Source organism: Sciurus vulgaris (assembly GCF_902686455.1).
Source record: "Sciurus vulgaris genome assembly, chromosome: 15".
NCBI classification, from domain to species: Eukaryota; Metazoa; Chordata; class Mammalia; order Rodentia; family Sciuridae; genus Sciurus; species Sciurus vulgaris.
This window is the reverse complement of record NC_136476.1, coordinates 14761247-14779786: the sequence shown is the minus strand read 5'-3', so window position 1 is coordinate 14779786 and position 18540 is coordinate 14761247. Positions and strand designations below refer to the sequence as shown.

The following is an 18540-nucleotide window of genomic DNA, read 5'->3' as shown; positions in this document are numbered from 1 at the left end:
TCAGGGCCGGATGTTCTGTCCTGGCCCTTCTCCGCAGGGAAGTTCTGGGCCCTGTTGCTGCTGTGGCAGGGATGGTTCTGGTTTCTTAGGACACACTCAGCTTTGCTGAAATCCTTCTTCATCTTTAGATCCCTCCTCCAGGTTCCTCATACTAACAGGCAAGATTTCTGAGCACAGGTGTGCCTTCGATGTTCTGTTGAAATTGGATGAGTGGATTTGACTGATTGGCCTTGTATGACTTTTTTTTTTTCTTTTAAAAAGACCCTCAACCTGGAATCCCTTAGTCACTTTGACAAGCTCTTAAAAATACATCTGTGCCTAGAGATTGTTATGTAATTGGCCCAGGTGGCCCTTGTTACTGTTTAAGAGTTCCTGAGGGAGCTCCAACATGACTAGGTTTGAGAATAAGTACCAAAATTTTCAACCTATGTTCTTCTCACCTGTTTTTTTTTTCTTAAATTTTCCTGAAAGCATTAGGATTCAGTGCGAATCTTGACTTTGAAGCCACCTGTCCTTAGGCATTCTTATAGCCCCTGTCCTCAACCCGAGTTCACCCTCCAAACAACAGGAACAGAATGTGCCTTCAGAATTTTCCAAGAAAGTTCCTGAGAAAGTTGGCAATGTGACTGGTAACCTGCCAAAGAGAATTTAATAAAAGAAACTGGAAGGGCTCAGATTGAACAGGAATCCAGAGTGACGACATGGTTACTTAGATTTGCTGAGGAACTGTTAACTGTTCTGGTGACTCTGGCAAAATAACCTGTTGTGGTATTTAACCTTGTGGATCACACACTGGCTCCTGCCCTGTTTTTCCTGTTGGTTTTGATTCCTGAAGGATGGAGCTAGCCTCTGAAACCTTCTAATCTGTTGTAATTATTACACAGATGAGAAATGGAGGTTAAGTGGGATCATAATTTAATAAAAGTTCTGCAGCTAAATAGAGGAAGAGGGAGGTGAGAAACTCTCATCTTTCTGAGAGCCCAACGTTCTTCTAAGACATGTACCTATAACCTACTCTACCCTGCTTTGGAAATGCTGTTGATTAGCACAGTTGTACAAACTGGCAATGTTTGGTGTATGTCCAAGACACATCAGATTTCATAAAAAAGCAAGAGCATGAGGCAGATCATTCATTATTATTAAGCTCAGAAAACACAGGGAAATTAATGGGGAAAAAAAACCTGACTTCATCTCTCAAACTTCTTCGTAACAGGGTGAGTTATAGCTCACAGGGTGTAAGTTGTAAAGACAGTGCCTAATTTGCTTAGTGCTGTATCTGTCACATGTTTAGAGTGCAGTAAATGGTTTTAACCACCACTGATGGGAGAGGTTTTGCAAAGTCAGCAGGCTGCAAAGACCTAAATGTGATGATGTCCTCACTGTGCTATCTTTTGGGACAGAGAAAAGAAAGAAAGTGTAAATTGTAGCTGCTGCATTGACTAGGTACTCAGTTTTTGGTTTTTGTGTTTATTTTATCTTTTATTTTTAGTTTAAATGCACATTTTAGGTCCCCCCACCCCCACCGAAGCTGATCTCTCAATTTTAACTCCAAAGTTCATTACTTAGAAAACAGTGCCAACCAAGTAGATGTAGCTTATTAATTTCATCTGTGAATTTAGAGAGGTGAAACAATCAGATAAATTAGTGTTTTCTTTCAGATAAGGTAGAATTGTTTTTGCTGCATAAGATTTCAAAGGTAAATGTTCCTTTGACCTTTAACTCTTGGCATTCTTTCATAGAGTCTATCATGCTCATCTAAACTGGAAGATATCTCTTTTCTATTGGCAAGAATGATTTTAGTTTACTAAGATAATTAAAAAAAAAAAAAAGTTTTCAGCAAATCAAGTGTCAGTCTACTAAACAACCAAAGAAAACTGGAAGTTTACAGTAGCCATGAAGTATACTGCCCACCAATGCTGTTTAACTCTTGAGTAATTCAAGTGTGACAGTTTAGCTCTGTTTTCTATTTTTCTCTATTTTTACCATAAAATACAATAGATAATGAAATTCTACAGATGTATAAGTATTTTTTATTTTTATTTTTTTTAGTTAGGACCCTCTTGGTTTCAAGCAACAGGAACAAATTTAGCTAGTTTAAGTGAGAAAGAATTCAACCTAAGGACAGTAATGCACCTTTGTTTCCAGAGCACACTTGAAACAATGAATGCAAGGTCACAAGGCCTCTCTTTATTTATTATTATTATTATTATTTTTTACTTTCTGCCTCATTTATTGTTCAGACATCCTTCCATGGTCTTTTAGGTCCACTTGGTGGGTCAGTGGCTTCAAAATCATATCTTCAGAACTCAGAGTTTACCCATCTAACTCCCTAAAGAAAGGATGATCTTTCTTAATCCTAAGGAAGATTCATCTTGGGCTAGAGGTCCATCGTTGGATCAGTCACTAATGTCTAGGTAGAACAGGTCATGCAGACATAGGAAAGCTTTAAAAGTCACCTTAGTAAACAGCCTGGGAAGTTTAAAGACAGGGTGGGAGGCAGACGACCAATTAGATATACACCAAATGGCTTGTGATTCACTAAGTGCTTTCTTTGGGTAATGATTTAATTTAATTCTCAAACAAAGGCAGATCACTTTGTATCAAATTCTCTCATAGCATTCCAACTTTGTGATCTTATTTTTGTTTATTTAGTTTCCTCCCAGTCTGTGAAATTTTGTTTTGCATTCTTTGAGTCTGACATTGAGTGGTTCAGTAGATATTTGTTGAAAGAATGTGTGACTAATTCTGCAAGGTAGAATGCTCAGATGAGGATACTGGGATGCACTGGGGTGAAGTGGCAGGGTTAAAGTGTCTCAGATAAGTGTAGCCGATAGCCTCAATCCCCTTCCAAACCACGAGGCTGCTGTCTACACTGAGTTTTCTTCTTCTGTTTGTTAGTGAATTACACAGTAGTATTTGGATCTGGTGGTGAGAAATGTGAAAAGAATTAAATTGGGGATAAAGATGTCAATCATTATACAACAATTTGGTTTTCCCTTCTTGGTGCATCAAGTAAGAACAGCTTTATATCAATTACTGTAGTCTTTCCTTATTCACTGGGGGATGCATTCCAAGATCTTCAGTGGATGCCTGAAACTGGAAACTGTATCTATCCCTGCTCTATATAGGTAATACTTCCTGGTGTAGCACATTGCCATCCATCAAAATAATTTTCTGCACAAGTCTTCCACTCACAAATTTAATGCCTCTTCACTTTTTAAAAATTTTGTATTTTTAAAGACTGCATTTTTATTCATTGTACACAAATGGGGTATAACTTTTCATTTCTGTGGTTGTACACAGTAGAGATTCATACCATTCATGTAATCATACAGAATGATGTCTGTCTCATTCCACCATTGTTCATACCCCCGTGCCTCCCTGCTCTCATTTCCCTCTGCATAATCCAAAGTTCCTCCATTCTTCTCTTACTCCTCACCCCCCCACCTCCATTATGTATCATCATCCCACTTATCAGGGAAAACATTTGACCTTTGGCTTTTTGGAATTGGTTTATTTCACTTAGCATGATATTCTCCAATTCCATTTATTTACCTGCAAATGACATAATTTTATTCTTTATGGCTGATTAATATTCCACTGTGTATATATACCACAGTTTCTTTATCCATTCATCTATTGAAGGGTATCTATGTTGGTTCCACAATCTCGCTATTGTGAATCGAGCTGCTATAAACATTGACGTGGCCGCATTACTGTACTTTGCTGATTTTAAGTCCTTTGGGTATAAATTGAGGAGTGGGATAACTGGGTCAAAGGTGGGTCCATTCCAAATTTTCTGAGGAATCTCCATACTGCTTTTCAGAGTAGCTGCACCAATTTGCAACTCCACCAGCAATGGACAAGTGTGCTTTTTTCCCCACATCCACACCAACACCTATTATTGCTTGTGTTCTTGATAATAGCCATTCTAATTGGAGTTAGATGAAGTCTTAGGGTGGTTTTAATTTGCATTTCTCTAATTTATAGAGATGATGAACACTTTTTCATACTGGACAAAGGAACCAAAAATATACAATGGAGAAAAGATAGCCTGTTCAACAAATGGTGCTGGGAAAACTGGAAATCCATATGTAGTAAAATGAAATGAAACCTCTATCTTTCACCCTGCACAAAACTCAACTCAAAATGGATCACAGACCTAGGAATTAGATCAGAGATCCTGCACCAAATAGAAGAAAAAGTAGGCCCAAATTTTGATCATGTTGGCTTCGGACCAGACTTTCTTAACAAGAATCCTAAAGAGCAAGAAATGAAAGCAAGTATCAATAAATGGGATGTTAGATGAAGTCTTAGGGTGGTTTTAATTTGCATTTCTCTAATTTATAGAGATGATGAACACTTTTTCATACTGGACAAAGGAACCAAAAATATACAATGGAGAAAAGATAGCCTGTTCAACAAATGGTGCTGGGAAAACTGGAAATCCATATGTAGTAAAATGAAATGAAACCTCTATCTTTCACCCTGCACAAAACTCAACTCAAAATGGATCACAGACCTAGGAATTAGATCAGAGATCCTGCACCAAATAGAAGAAAAAGTAGGCCCAAATTTTGATCATGTTGGCTTCGGACCAGACTTTCTTAACAAGAATCCTAAAGAGCAAGAAATGAAAGCAAGTATCAATAAATGGGATGGATTCAAACTAAAAAGGTTTTTTCCATCAAAAGATACAATGAATAATGTGAAAAGAGAGCCTTCAGAGTGGGAGAAAATATTTTCCACACACAGTTCAGATAGAGCACTAGTCTCCAAAATTTATAAAGAACTTAACAAAACTTTACAACAAAAATACAAAGAACCCAATCAATAAATGGGCTAAGGAACTGGGCAGACACTTTACAGAAGAAGATATGCAGGCTATTAACAAATATATGCCTTTCAATTTTAACCAAGCACTTATTACACACTGTGGCTATAACTTTTGCAGTTTGAGGTATAGCAGCAAAACTGGCATGAATGAATTTTTCCTTCTTCACAATTTCATAGATAGAAGATCCATTCTTACTGTAAATCTTAATCTCACCATGCACTTTCTTCCCTTTTAAATCAAAAACTTTCACTTTTCACTTAAAGAACTTTATAGTTTCCCATAAGAATATGTGACTTTAGTATTACTACTCCTGCTCTTTGGGACCGCTATTAAGGAGTGATTTGCAAGTACCATAATACCACACCAGTGACTCTAATAATCAAGATGGCAACTAGGTTACTAAGGGGAGGGTAGCAAGCACATGATTCATGGCACAGACAGATGGAGCTTCATGAAGTAAGATTTTTGTCATGATCCTCAAAATGGTGTGAAATTGGAAACTTATGAATTTTGTTTTTCTAGAATTTTCTGAGCATGGTTGACTGTGGATGACTGAAACTTTAGAAATCAAAAGCATGGATAAAAGGAGACCACATAAAGCCTGTGCATTTCTTCTACATGTTTAAATGGGGAAAGACTACTTATCCTATCATTAAAACTGCAAAAATAAAGCTTACATTTTTCTCTTTTAGGTGATTTATTTCTGAAAATGATATTTGACATAATAGTCACTCCAGAGAGGTGACTACTTATTTCATAATTGTAGTGATGATTTTGATTTTGTAAGAGTATTTGGAAGCAAGGACAGAAAGCAGATATCTTTTCCTGGCTCACGGTCTCTCTCCCTAACAGGAAATCTGCAGTTATAGACCATCCATATCTTACACTCATGAAGATGAGAAATAAACATGGAGATGTCTTTCTCCTCACACTGAGCATGGTGTCCATGTTGGTAGTGAATGGAATGGAAATAATGAGACAGGTTCTATTCAAGAATAGAGAGTATTTTGCATGCAGACATAACATGAACACATTTTCTTTCCTGGCAAAATAAAGAATTTTTATATTCAGTGAATTATGGAGAGAACTAAAAGTTTCATTAAAAAAAAAAAAAAAAAAAAAAAAAAAAAAAAACACTTCTATTGCCTATTCTAAATGCGGAAGCAAAATCCTTCACTGTTCTTGTTAGCTTGAGGAATCTCTCACCGAGGATGCAGCTAAGTCAATGAAAGTCTGGGTAGTGTTGACATCCAAGGGTGTCAACTTTGATCCCAGAATTGCAATCACCTGTGTAGTGGTCAATATTTCCTGTGCCCTCTCTTTGGCAGGAATTATGTGCACAGCGACAACAAGACTCTGGTAGTTAAAGCATCATGCGCTTACTCACGATTTCCAGCCATGCTCTCCGTGCTGCTACTTTCCACTGCTGTCTATAAATTCTCCCCAGCAGTTTGTCAGAAACTAAATTGGCTAATTGCACTACATTACTATATTATCTTGTTACATATGAAAAGGGAAGGATTTAAATTCATACCAGGAGAAAAGTTCCAGTGAGAAACAGAAGATAATGATGAGATGCACTGAGTACCCAGAAAGTTGTCATCTCTCTTGGTTCTTTTCATCAAGGTCTTCTTGCCACAACGAACACTTCTCATGTCATTAGCGAATTTCAAGTCCAGACAGTGAGATTACACGGTAGTTACATAGTTCTCATTCGAAAGTCCTCTGAAGAACTCTGAAGTCTTCAGCTCTCAATTTCCACAGAAACAGAAGTTTCCTGAGTTTGTGGATAGGGCACAGACTTGAATTATGGATCTGTGGTTGGTTGCTCAGTGACAACAAACATGTAGGTGAGGTCCCGGAAGAAAACGAGCAGTTATTTGGTTTTCCTCATTCACATCTGATACTCTGCCTTCTCAAACTGATGTGTCAAAAGTATCTGCATATTTTATCAGATCATATAAAGAATAATTATAAAGAATATAAGAAGTTTCCAATTGTCCCTCATTTGGCACTAGTGTGCCTTTTCTGTATAAAACTGAATTTCGAGATTATACTCATAAATATCTCCAGAGAAGACATTAAACCATGAAAAGATAGATAAACAAACACATGACAAGGGCAGAAGAGTTAAATTGTTGTTGGTAGAAAAAAAAAAAAAATGGACAGAAGACAGTTTTCTTTCAAGCTAGTTTGGGGAATCCTTAGAAAACTTATCATGGAACCACTATTTGACCCAGTTGTTATATACCCAGTGGACCTCCCGTCAGCATATTACTGTTAAACAGTCACATCAATGTTTATAGCAACTCAATTCACAATAGCTAGGCTAGGGAACCAATGTAGGTCCCCCCCTTTTTTTTTTTTTTTTTTTTTTTGCGGTACCGGGGATCGAACTCAGGGCCTTGTGCTTGCAAGGCAAGCACTGTACCAGCTGAGCTATCTCCCCAGCCCCTCGTAGGTCCCCTTCAACCAATGAATGGATAAAGAAAATGTGGTAAATATACACAATGGAGTATTACTCTGCCATAAAGAAGAATGAAATTATTACCAGCATTTTCTGGTACATGTGTGGAACTGGAGATTATCATGTGAGTGAAATAAGCCAATCTCAAAAAAATGTTTTCTCTGATATGTGGATGCTAACATACAATGAGGGGGAGAGATGAATAGAAGTTCATTGGATTAGATAAAGCAGAATGAAGGGAAGGGGGGAATGGGTGTAAGAAAGAGAGTTGACTGAATCGAACATAACTTTCCTATGTTCATATATGAATATACAACCAGTGAAATTCCACATCATGTACAACCACAAGAATGGAACAATATATTAGAATAAGTTCTACTCCATATTTGAATAATATGTCAAAATACACTCTACTGTCATGTATAAATCTAAAACAGAACAACAACAAAAAGAATTGATTCTAGTATGATCACACTGGATATAACAATGTTTAGGAACATAACCTTTGTGTGATGCTTTCTATTTGTTGAATAATATCACCTGTTTTACTGTTAAATGCATTTGCTTGGCTATAAGAATTGGTTCATTAAGAAGAAACTTGAGTTAAACAACAACAATAAAAAGTGTGCCTACACACATATTGATTGAAAGAAATTCTAAGGAGAATGAGTGTGGTGATTTAGTTTTCTATTCTACAGTCTTTTAAGATTAAGTATTGCCATTGACAACCAAAATGGATGCAAATTTTAAAACAATCTACTTACATTCCTTGTATTTCTAAATAGTGGATTTGTTTCAAGTTACACAGCAATATGGCTCTTTCTGCATGGACCAGGTACATGATGTGAAACGTAGACAGGAATGACTGCTCACACTGCATTCTGTCTCCTAAGAGACACTATCAATGCCCTGATGAATACCTGCCACAACAAACACTCTGCTACCAAGAGAGCCACATTAAATGATGACAAGAACGTCAGCACTGTGAGTGGCTTCTTTGGAAGTGATATGTGAAAGTTTTTGTCAATGTATAAGGTAAACACTTGACAAATACTCAGAAGATTGAGTGCCATATCTTGTTATCCACTGTTTCCAGTTTAGACTATTTCCCCTCTTCTTCCACAAGGGAATTTTGTATTGTTTATCTCATACTGCATAACCCATATAATATTGTGTCTTATACCAATGTCACTAAGAAAACTTTATTGTTATTTTATTTATTTTTATCTTATTTCTGCAGTGCTAGGGATTTGAACCCAGGAACATTCTACCTCTGAGCTACATCCTCAACCTTTATGTTTTAAAATGTATTTTGAGACAGAGTCTTACTAAGACGCCCAAGCTTTCCTTGAATTTGCAATCCTCCCACTATGCTCAGCTTTTTTTTTTTTTTTTTTTTGACTATAGGAGCAGAGGCGTGAGTTAACCATAGTTCTAAGTTCATGGTACAGTTACATCATTGTCCATGTCATGGCTGCTCTCGTTCATTCATTACTTTTCATCCTTACTCCCTATTTCTTCTCCCAACCCACTGATGTTTATTCTTAACCTGTTTACAATGTCATTTTTGTTTTATGCATTCTTATAAAATGGGCTTAATATTTTCACATATAACCATGCATTCTTGTATTACCATGTAATGTACACCTTAAGTCATTTTTTTTTTTTTCTTATGAAACCAAATGCTTTAAAGATCCCAATCCAGTTGCCAGGCATTTTTCTAATTTGCTGCTTCTCAGGGCTGCAAAATATTTCATGATGTACAACCCCACACACGTTTATCCCATCTCACAGGCATCCTGATTGTAACTTGTGACTTGCCAGAGAATGAAGACGTTAAATTTGTGCCAATGCTAAAGCAACCATGTTTTATTATGAGCTTTGCCTCCTTTTTGAAATACAACTTATGCTAAGTAGAATTTTTCTTGTATTAGTACTGTGGAGTTTTTATTGTCAGATTGCTTTTCAGAATAACTATACCAATTTATACTGTTACCGTATTACTCCCCTTAAATTTCATAGTTAGTCATTACTTAAAAATTATTTTTACCTATCAAATTTCTTAAAGTTCCTGAAAGGTGACAGATGGAGGAAGCAAAAGTTCTTGGTATAACAGAAAGCAAAATGCCAAAAATGTTGTAGAAGTTTTATTTTAGGTGAAGTATCTCTGAATTCATGTTTTCTTTCTTTTTATGTTCTCATTGGTAATTGGTTTCATTTGTTTTTTGGATTATATTGTGTTTCTGAAGTTTCTTTGTAATTATTATTATGTAAATTAAAGCTATGGTTATTATCACACTACTCTAGTCAAATTTTAAAGGTCCCCAAAGCTTAGTCTCCAGCTTGACACTATTGGAAGTGGTGGAACCTTGAAGAGAGGGCCCAGAGGAAGGTCTTTAGATCATTAAAAGTGTGCCCTTGTAGGTGATTGTGGGACCTCATTCCCTTCCTCTTTCTCTCCCTTGCTTCCTGACTTCCCATGAGGTTAACAGTTTTGCTCTATCTCATGCTCTGCCCCATGATCTGCCACCTTACTGTAGACCCAGAGGAAGGTCTAGCTGATCACGGATTGAAACATCTAAAATTGTAAGTTCAAATAAACCTTTTCCTTTTTCTCAGGTTATTTATTATAGTAACAAAAAGCTGACTAATACACACCAATAGTGTTTGCATATTTCAAAGTTTTCATTTTCTGTTTGAATAGTGAGTGAGGTTACAACTATATTTTTAAATCACCTTAACTTAAAATAATTATTTTTTGTGACTGTATTGATTTATGGTTATATTTAGACTTCTTTCCCCTTCATTTTTAGCATTCAAATATGAAGTAAATTTAGCATACCAATGTTACTAATACTTTTTTCCATGATACTTTGTCTCTTGTTTTATTTTCAGGATTTAAGCCAGTGTCAACATGTCTATATTGGAACTTTCTTTGTTTAATACAGTGTCCAGAAATTCAAATAAAAAATTCAAGAAGAAATGCGTAGCATGCTTTCAGATAAGAATTATGATTCTCATAATGATCATTTTTCTTATTAAATGAAAAAATACTTGTCTTTAAGATGGAAACATTGGACAGAAACCACCCAGATTTGAAGACAGAAAAAATTCACTCTACATAGGAGATTTCACAAATAAAATATTCAGAGTCACTTCCTTCTTTGTTAAAGTGTGTGATTCTTCTTTGAAACAGCGATGGATGATGGGATCTAGGAGTTAAGAAATATCAGACATTGGGGCACATGAAGTGATTTAAAATTTGCATTGTGTTACTTATTTTTCTAATACTTCATTTGACTTTGAAGCTTTCTAGTGAAATATTTTTTGTAGTGAAAAGGCTAAACTACCATAACATTAACTTTCTTAAATGAACTAGTCAAAGGTAGGGCGAGATAGAGATTCCAAATAATAGATAATCCAACGATAACATCCATTTTTCTCTAAAGCATCAGGGAACTAATGTTGTACCTTCTAGACTGATACTCAGAACTGTACACCTTTCCCCTTTACATCTCTGTAATTGTGCCTGATTCCATTAAATCAGTTCATGTTTCCATGTGGCACCTTCTGACTCACTAGATTACCCTCACACTCATTGCACTCCAGAGGATAGTTAGCAACATTTCGATTTGATGAGTTTTAGAGAAGGCACTGGGCCCATTTGGCTCAGCCTTCTAGGTGTTTCCTCAGGTCAGCTAACTTACAGTGAAGGTATATCTCATCTGCAATCACCAAACAAGTAGTTTTATGCTTCCAGAGGAAACTCGACATTGTCTGATTTAGCCAGAGATTGATTACAGAGCTATGTTTAATTTGGGTGAGAGCATTAGCAAGTATTTTTGGTCTAGCTCTAAGCCACCTGGTACAACCAGCTTTGATCATTTCATCATGAATATTCTAGTCTCTATCTGATTTATGTCTATCTTGCAGGTGGTACTAAACTTTGGTAAATATTATAGATATTATTCATTGGGTGCCCTCAATACTGAACAAAGGGGAAAGCCAAACAAGCAAAGGACCTAGGTTTTGGAAGGATTACCTTCTCCCATTCATAGCCTCTTGCCTGTATCAACATGTTCCTCTCCATACCCTTCTGTGGATCCAGCTGCCCAAATTTTCTCTAATTCTAGAAGATACTTAGAGATCATTTAACACAATCGACTCTCCATTCACAACCCTTAAATGGAATTAAAGTAGATGAAAGAGTTCCCAGCATCTCACTGAGAACAGTGTTTAGTGTTCAGATTTCTTTGTTTCTATTCTATTGTTCCTCCTACCAAGTACTTAAGATGTGATATTTTGTTTCCCTAAATTATTAGTAAAATTCAGAAACACACTGGATACACTGAAAGTACTTAATGATTTCCTTTATAGTTTACTGATATAATTTAGTCTGCTCACCATGGCCAATCTTGGCATAGAAATACTAAGAATTTTCCACAGAGATTTAGCTCATAGAAATGCTCTGAATATAGTAAGTGCACATGTTTAACACATATTCATTTAACAATATGTGGAAATTATTTCAATTTATGAAAGAATGGAAAGTTATAAAGATGTAGTATTGCTACAGTAAAAAACATAAAAATAGTCTGTGAGTTGTAGGAGAAGGTTTAGGGACAGGTCATTTAAATTTTCAGAATGTGCTATAATGCTATATTTTGCTTTCCTAGTATTACAGCAGACATTACTCTGCATGGTTATTCTGTTCTCAAGAAAATTTGCATTTTTTACTTTTATCAACTAAGTTGTGATAAGTTCTCAAAACTAATTTTGGGATAAAATTTGCTTAGTTGTTTATTTGCTATTATTAATCTGGTAAAGATTTACATTGTTTATAACCAAACTTCACTCTTATTCCTCCTGAAAGAAGTTCAGTTTTCTGCTTCCTTTGTAATGAGAAGGTTGTGATACCTGAATACAAATTCAGGGAAAAATCCAATTCAGGGTCACCAATTGGGCTTATTTTACTGTTTTGTGTTTCTATCACAACATAGCTGAGACTGGCTGCTTTAATGAAGAAAAGAGGTTTATTTAGTTCACACTTTTGAAGGTTGAAAGTCCAAGTTTGGGCATTCCTACTTGTCTGGTCTCTGGAGAGGGGCTTTTTCTATGTCACAACATGGTGGGGTATATTACAAAGCTGCAGCATTTTTGAGAGCAACATGTGGCATGTGTAGAGGGGATCAAACAAGTGAGATGGGTTTGCTTTAAAACCCACCTTCAGGACAATCAGTCTAGTCTTGTGAGACCTAACCAACTCCCATAGGATGCACACCAGTTCCTTCTGAAGGTGATGATCCTGCTCACCTCCCATGAGACTTTTCCTTAAAGGTTCTGCCACCTCTCAATACCGTTAGACTGGAGACCAAGTTTCCAGCACACAAACCTTTGTGGAGCTAATTATATCCAAACTACAGCAGAGCTCAATATTAGGGAGGTGTGGACCAAGAACATCATGGGCTCATCCATTGCATGGCTATCACCAGTTGATACTTCAAATGCAGCCTGAATTCTCCCACTGGAGTGTAAGCCACCAAATGGGTTTTTCTCCTCTCTTTTTGTTTGCTTTTTCCTCTACCCCATCACTGCCTGCTGCCTACTTAACATTTAATGAATATCTGATGACTAGAAGGAAGCTATAAAAGGGAGGACTGAGATGAAAGGCCCCCAAGCAGTGTGAGTAAGGATAATGACAATACCGTTGGTTGTGGTAAGAACACAGCTAATATTTGAAAACCACTACTGCGTGTCATGCACATAATCTTGAAACATCTCTCTTGAGCCTCAGTAACACTGCAGTGGTCCATCATGATCCAACTTATTGAAGTAGAAACTCTCAGCCTAGTGAAACCCATTGCCCAAGGTCTCAGGTTGAGAGGGCGGCAGAGGCTGGACTAAATCCAGATATGTAAATTTGTTTAATGGAAATCAGTTTCTCCTTGTGATCAGGACTTGATGCCCCCAATAATTTGGTAGGGACTACCACCTTATGCATATTCAAAGTATTGTAAATTTCTGCATTTTCACCCAAGTCCTTGACTAATATCGCAGGCTCTAGGTTGTTAGGGAGAGAGGGGATTCTCCTGTGTATCTATTGGCAACTTTACAATCTCTGTAACAAGCAAAATGACGGAAGACAGAGCATAGGATCTCCTTCCTCAAGACTTGTTGGTTACAGAGATTGATACTTCTATCCTCCGTACTGAGTGAGCCTGCTGAAGAGGACTAAACATTTTAAAGCCCATTGCAGGAAGAGATACAGTCTAGGTAAAATCAATCTCATTTTTCTCATTTAGTAAATGCTAAATGTTATGTATCTTAATAATTTACTATTATATTGAATATTGAGTAATGTTTGAAGAATCTCAGTTAAGACAAGTGCTACCAAAAATTCCCATTTGTATGGAGACAGTTGTTTGAGAAAAATATATATGTGATTCAAGATTGGAATTATTCATGTGTAATCTAAACCAGAGTCCCCATCTTAAGCACCTAATGAGCAACGGAAAACACCAAAAGTGAGCCAGGCACAATTGTACATGCTTTTAATTCCAGTGACTCAAACTCAGGAGGCTGAGGCAGGAGGATCACAAGTTCAAGACCAACCTTAGTAATTCTGTGAGGCCCCAAGCAATTTAGCAAAGACTCTGTCTCAAAATAATAATAATAATAATAAGGACTAGAGATGTTGCTCGTGAATTTAATCCCCAGTACAAAAAAAAGAGAAGAGGAGAAAGAAAGAAGGAAAGGAGGAAGGAAAGGAGGAAGGAAAGGAGGAAAGGAGGAGGGAGGGAGGAGGGAAGGAGGAGGGAGGAAGGCAGAAAGGAAGGAGGAAAGAAAGGAGGAAAGGAAGGAGGAAAAAGAAAATACCAAAATGATTGAATTGTGCTTGTGTTTGGTAAAGCATCAAATGGTGTGGGTCATCTCCATCAAACTTAGCCCAAAGAACTGATGAGAAGTAAAACGGTCCCAGACTTGTCAGCTCTTTCAGTTATAAAACAAAACAGAAATGAAGACTTGCTGGATGTTCTGGTGGTACCACTGGTTAGGGTACAGTCTTCCCGAGAAACTCAGATTTGTATGTGAAATCTGGTATTTAAACGTTAGCAACAATGAACTAATTTTAAAAGATGATGAAAGTGAAATAAAATTTATTGAAGGGTTGTGTATGAATAGTAGTCCTCTAGGTTTGTGACTTCCAATGAAGTTAGAAACCAAGTTTTTCTTCCCAGACAGAGGGTGACACCCACCAAGAGGCTAGGTTCTTAGTCAAGGCAAGTGAGTCCCTGATGAGTGGTTTAGAATGTCTTAGAAAACACACTTGCACTGTTGTCATAGACAAGCCAAATCTGGTGACCATAATAAAAGAGAGGCAGAAGAAAGAACCAGAAGTACTGTGATCTGGAACTGTGGGCAAGCCCTGGAGCAGAGATACTTTCTGGAGACCTGGCTCCTCCCTGTGATGAGAAGCCACGCCCTTTTCTTAAACATGGTAGGGTCAGAATGAGAAAGGTGACTGTCTCATGCTTCGCCTTCATTTTAAAAACACAGGAGATTGAAAATTTATTACTTTCTACTTATGCCACAATTTTGGAATATTCTTTTAAGAATTTTGTGGAACTCTTCACATAAAATAATTAAAACTGAAATAAAATTTTAAGAGTATTATGTAGCATTTAATGAATCAGAAGCCATTTTAGTGGAAATTAGATATACATTGAATCTTTATAAATAAATTTGTCAATATACAATTATATCTCCATAATTATATACATACACGTGTATATATATATATATATATATATATATATATATATACAGTGACACACACACACACACAAAGGATTTTACAAATTGAGCAAAAAAATTGGTGCAAAAAAATTACAAAATTATTGTGGAGCAATTGAGACAATGGCAATTGTTTAAATTAATTCTTCTTAAAATGCCATTTTATCCATTTTATGCAGAACTATCTGGGATAATCCCAATTTACTTACACCCAAGTACTTTCCAAATGAAAACTGGAGACTGAATAAATGTCTTATTAAGAAGGTTTTGATATTTTGAATGGGAATCCAGAAGCATCTGGGAAAAAATGTAGCACAAAGTGAATCATTTGTTTTCATATGCAGTGTTCTGCAGTAACCCAAGCTGAAAAAATACCCCAGATCTGAGCCTGACCTGACATCTAGGTGTGGCTTCGAAGTGACGGCCAAATGGTATCAATTCCAATCACAATTCCAGTACTCATCCAGTTTGTCTGCTTAGATTTGCAGACTAAGTGCAGGGTTTCTTATTTAATTCAGAAAAATTAGGTGACCCAAGTTTATTTAACAATCAATTTAAAGAGTACAGCCCTGAACTAGGCTATTGATTCCATTCTGTGTAATGTATTTCAAAGTGTATGGTCTGGCTTCAGTCACAAGATACTAAGGATATTTTAAGATGATCATGGAGAGGATGTGAATCAGGTTTAAATTTGTGTCCCATTAGGTGTCCCAGGTGTCTGTGTGTGTGAATGTGAGGGGAGGGGAGGGATGAGTGACTGATGGGGTGAGCAGGTGAGGGACGCTTTCCACCCTCCCTTTATGCATGCTGTAAGTAGAAAACGATATTCATGTTAGCTTTAAATATAGTGTTCAGGGAGATCCAAGATGGTGGACTAGAGGGAGGCTGTGCTCCTTGTCGTTCTGTAACTCTGGTTTCAAGCAGATGATATCTGTTCCCTGATTGCTCACTATCAGGCACCATTTACCTGCCTCTTGCCTATCCATCACCTGCCTTTCACCTACCCATCACCCCCACCTGAGGTTCATCTCCCGATCATTTCACAGCTGCCAGCAAACTGACCGCAGACTGCCAGTGCATTGCCAGCTGCCTGCTGTTGCCTGGAAGTTCACTGTTGCAGTATCTGCAGGTTTGATTACATGTGGCTGCCGCCATTTTGAGACAGCAGCCAGGCCCCATAGGACCCCTGGCTGGACTGACTGAGCTCCGTCTCCAGGATTTCTCAGCTCGAGCGATCACTTCCTGCCTCCGGGGCCCTCACATCTACTGACTGCTCCCTGCCGCCTCAGGACCCCCAGACCAACTGACTGCGCCCTATCACTTGGAACCCAGACCGACTGATTGCAGCCAGCTTCCAGGATCCCATAACCACACCAAACACACCCGACCTCCAGGACCCCTGACCAACCTGACCAACCACACCCTGCCTCCAGGACTCCAGCTGACCATGTCCACACCCCAAGCTGCAGCTCCTCATTTGCCAACACATTTGGAAGCCAGAGCGGCCATCTTAGATACCCCTGGAAGCCTTAGCTCTGATCTTTAGGTGGGGCAAATCCCATCCTGAGATGCCTGCTGGAGACCGGAAGCACACTGTCAGGTACCTCTCATACATCAGGCTACTGAAGACTGGGAGAATTGAATACTATATGACTGTTATAGTGTAGATTTTCTTTCTTCTCCTTATTGAACAATTTTAAGTTTTTATTTCTTTACTTTTCTTGCTCTCTTTTCCTTTTGTTTACCTGTTCCCTCAGAGTCTCTTTCTCCCTTTTCGCATGCTAACATCCAATTTCTTTTGATTACACTCTCACCCTTTCTATTATCTAGAACTTCTGTATATTCTTTTCTTATCCCATTAACAGCTACATCATACATCCCTCTGCATCCTCTTTGTCCTCCATTAGAAACTGCAGACCTTATTGCAAATCTGTTTGTTATACTGAAGATAATATTTGAACTCATTCTGTTTATTATGACAATTTTGTTTTTGTTCTTATAGGGGCTCTTTGGTCTAGGATTGCATAGTGTCTGAATTGGACACTGCTAATATTGATCTCCCCTTAAAGAAAAGGTTTTGGAAACCTATAGGGTCACTATAAGCCTATAGGGGGAAATCTGCAGTACCCCAGATCTGCACTGCTAGAGGGGAAGATACATGAACAACATGAAAAAACAAGGGAAGAAAATGATCCAAACAAATCTAGATTGTATAGTAATAGAATCCAATGACAGTATGGTAGAAGAAATGTCAGAAAGGACTTCAGATTATACGTGATTAAGATGATTCGCGAAGCAAAGGATGAGATGAGAGCAAATGCACGCAATGAATGATAATACCAATAAGCAGTTGAAAGAGCAACTGCAGGAAGCAAAAGATCATTTCAACAAAGGGATAGAGATTCTCAAAAAGAAAAGAAAAGAAAACAAAACAAAACAAAAAACAGAAATCCTTGAAATGAAGGAAACAATAAACCAAATAAAAAACTCAATGGAAAGCATCACCAAAAGACTATACCACTTGGAAGACAGAACCTCAGACAATGAAGATAAAATATTTAATCTTGAAAATAAAGTCACCCAAACAGAGAAGATGGTAAGAAATCATGAACAGAATCTCCAAGAACTATGGGACATCATGAAAAGACCAAATTTAAGAATTATTGGGATTGAGGACGGCACAGAGATACAAACCAAAGGAATGAACAACCTATTCAATGAAATAATAGCAGAAAATTTCCCAAACCTGAAGAATGAAATGGAAAATCAAATACAAGAGGCTTACAGAACACCAAATGCCCAAAATCACAACAGATCCACACGAAGTCACATTATAATGAAAATGCTTAACATTCAAAATAAAGATAGGATTTTGAAGACCGTGAGAGAAAAGCATCAGATTATATATAGGGGGAAACCGATACGGATAGCAGCAGACTTCTCAACCCAGACTCTAAAAGTTAGAGGGCCTGGAACAACATATTTCAAGGTCTGAAAGAACATGGTTGCCAACCAAGAACCTATACCCAGCAAAACTAACCTTCAGATTTGAAGATGAAATAAAATCCTTCCATGATAAACAAAAGTTAAAAGAAATATAGTGTTCAAAAGAGCCAGGTTCTGATGTTAACTGTATTTGTTTTCAGTGATGTAGGACCTAGGTGTTCAATAAAGCCACAAAAGGGAGCTAGGATGGCCTTACCCAGGAGACAACATTTCATAGATGAACTGAGCTAGGTTTAGAAAGGTAGGGAAAAGGACATGAAGGCAGATTTCTTCAAAATCTATTTTTGTACCATCACATATCTTCCATATAGAAATTTAATTTCAGGGCAAACTGGTATTTTTACAATATTACCAATTTCTTTTGGTAATTATACAAAATTAAGTGTGTGTGTGTGTGTGTGTGTGTGTGTGTGTGTGTGTGTGTGTGTGTGTTAGG

At 37.3% G+C, this 18540-nt stretch overlaps 1 long non-coding RNA gene across 1 annotated transcript; it reads left to right on the top strand.

Annotated features, from left to right (window-relative positions):
• Positions 1–6931: 6931 nt before the first annotated feature.
• LOC306645329 lies at positions 6932–10463 on the top strand. Its single transcript, XR_013759604.1, has 2 exons — positions 6932–7183; positions 7299–10463. It is a non-coding gene; the product is annotated as an uncharacterized lncRNA (long non-coding RNA).
• Positions 10464–18540: the final 8077 nt, after the last annotated feature.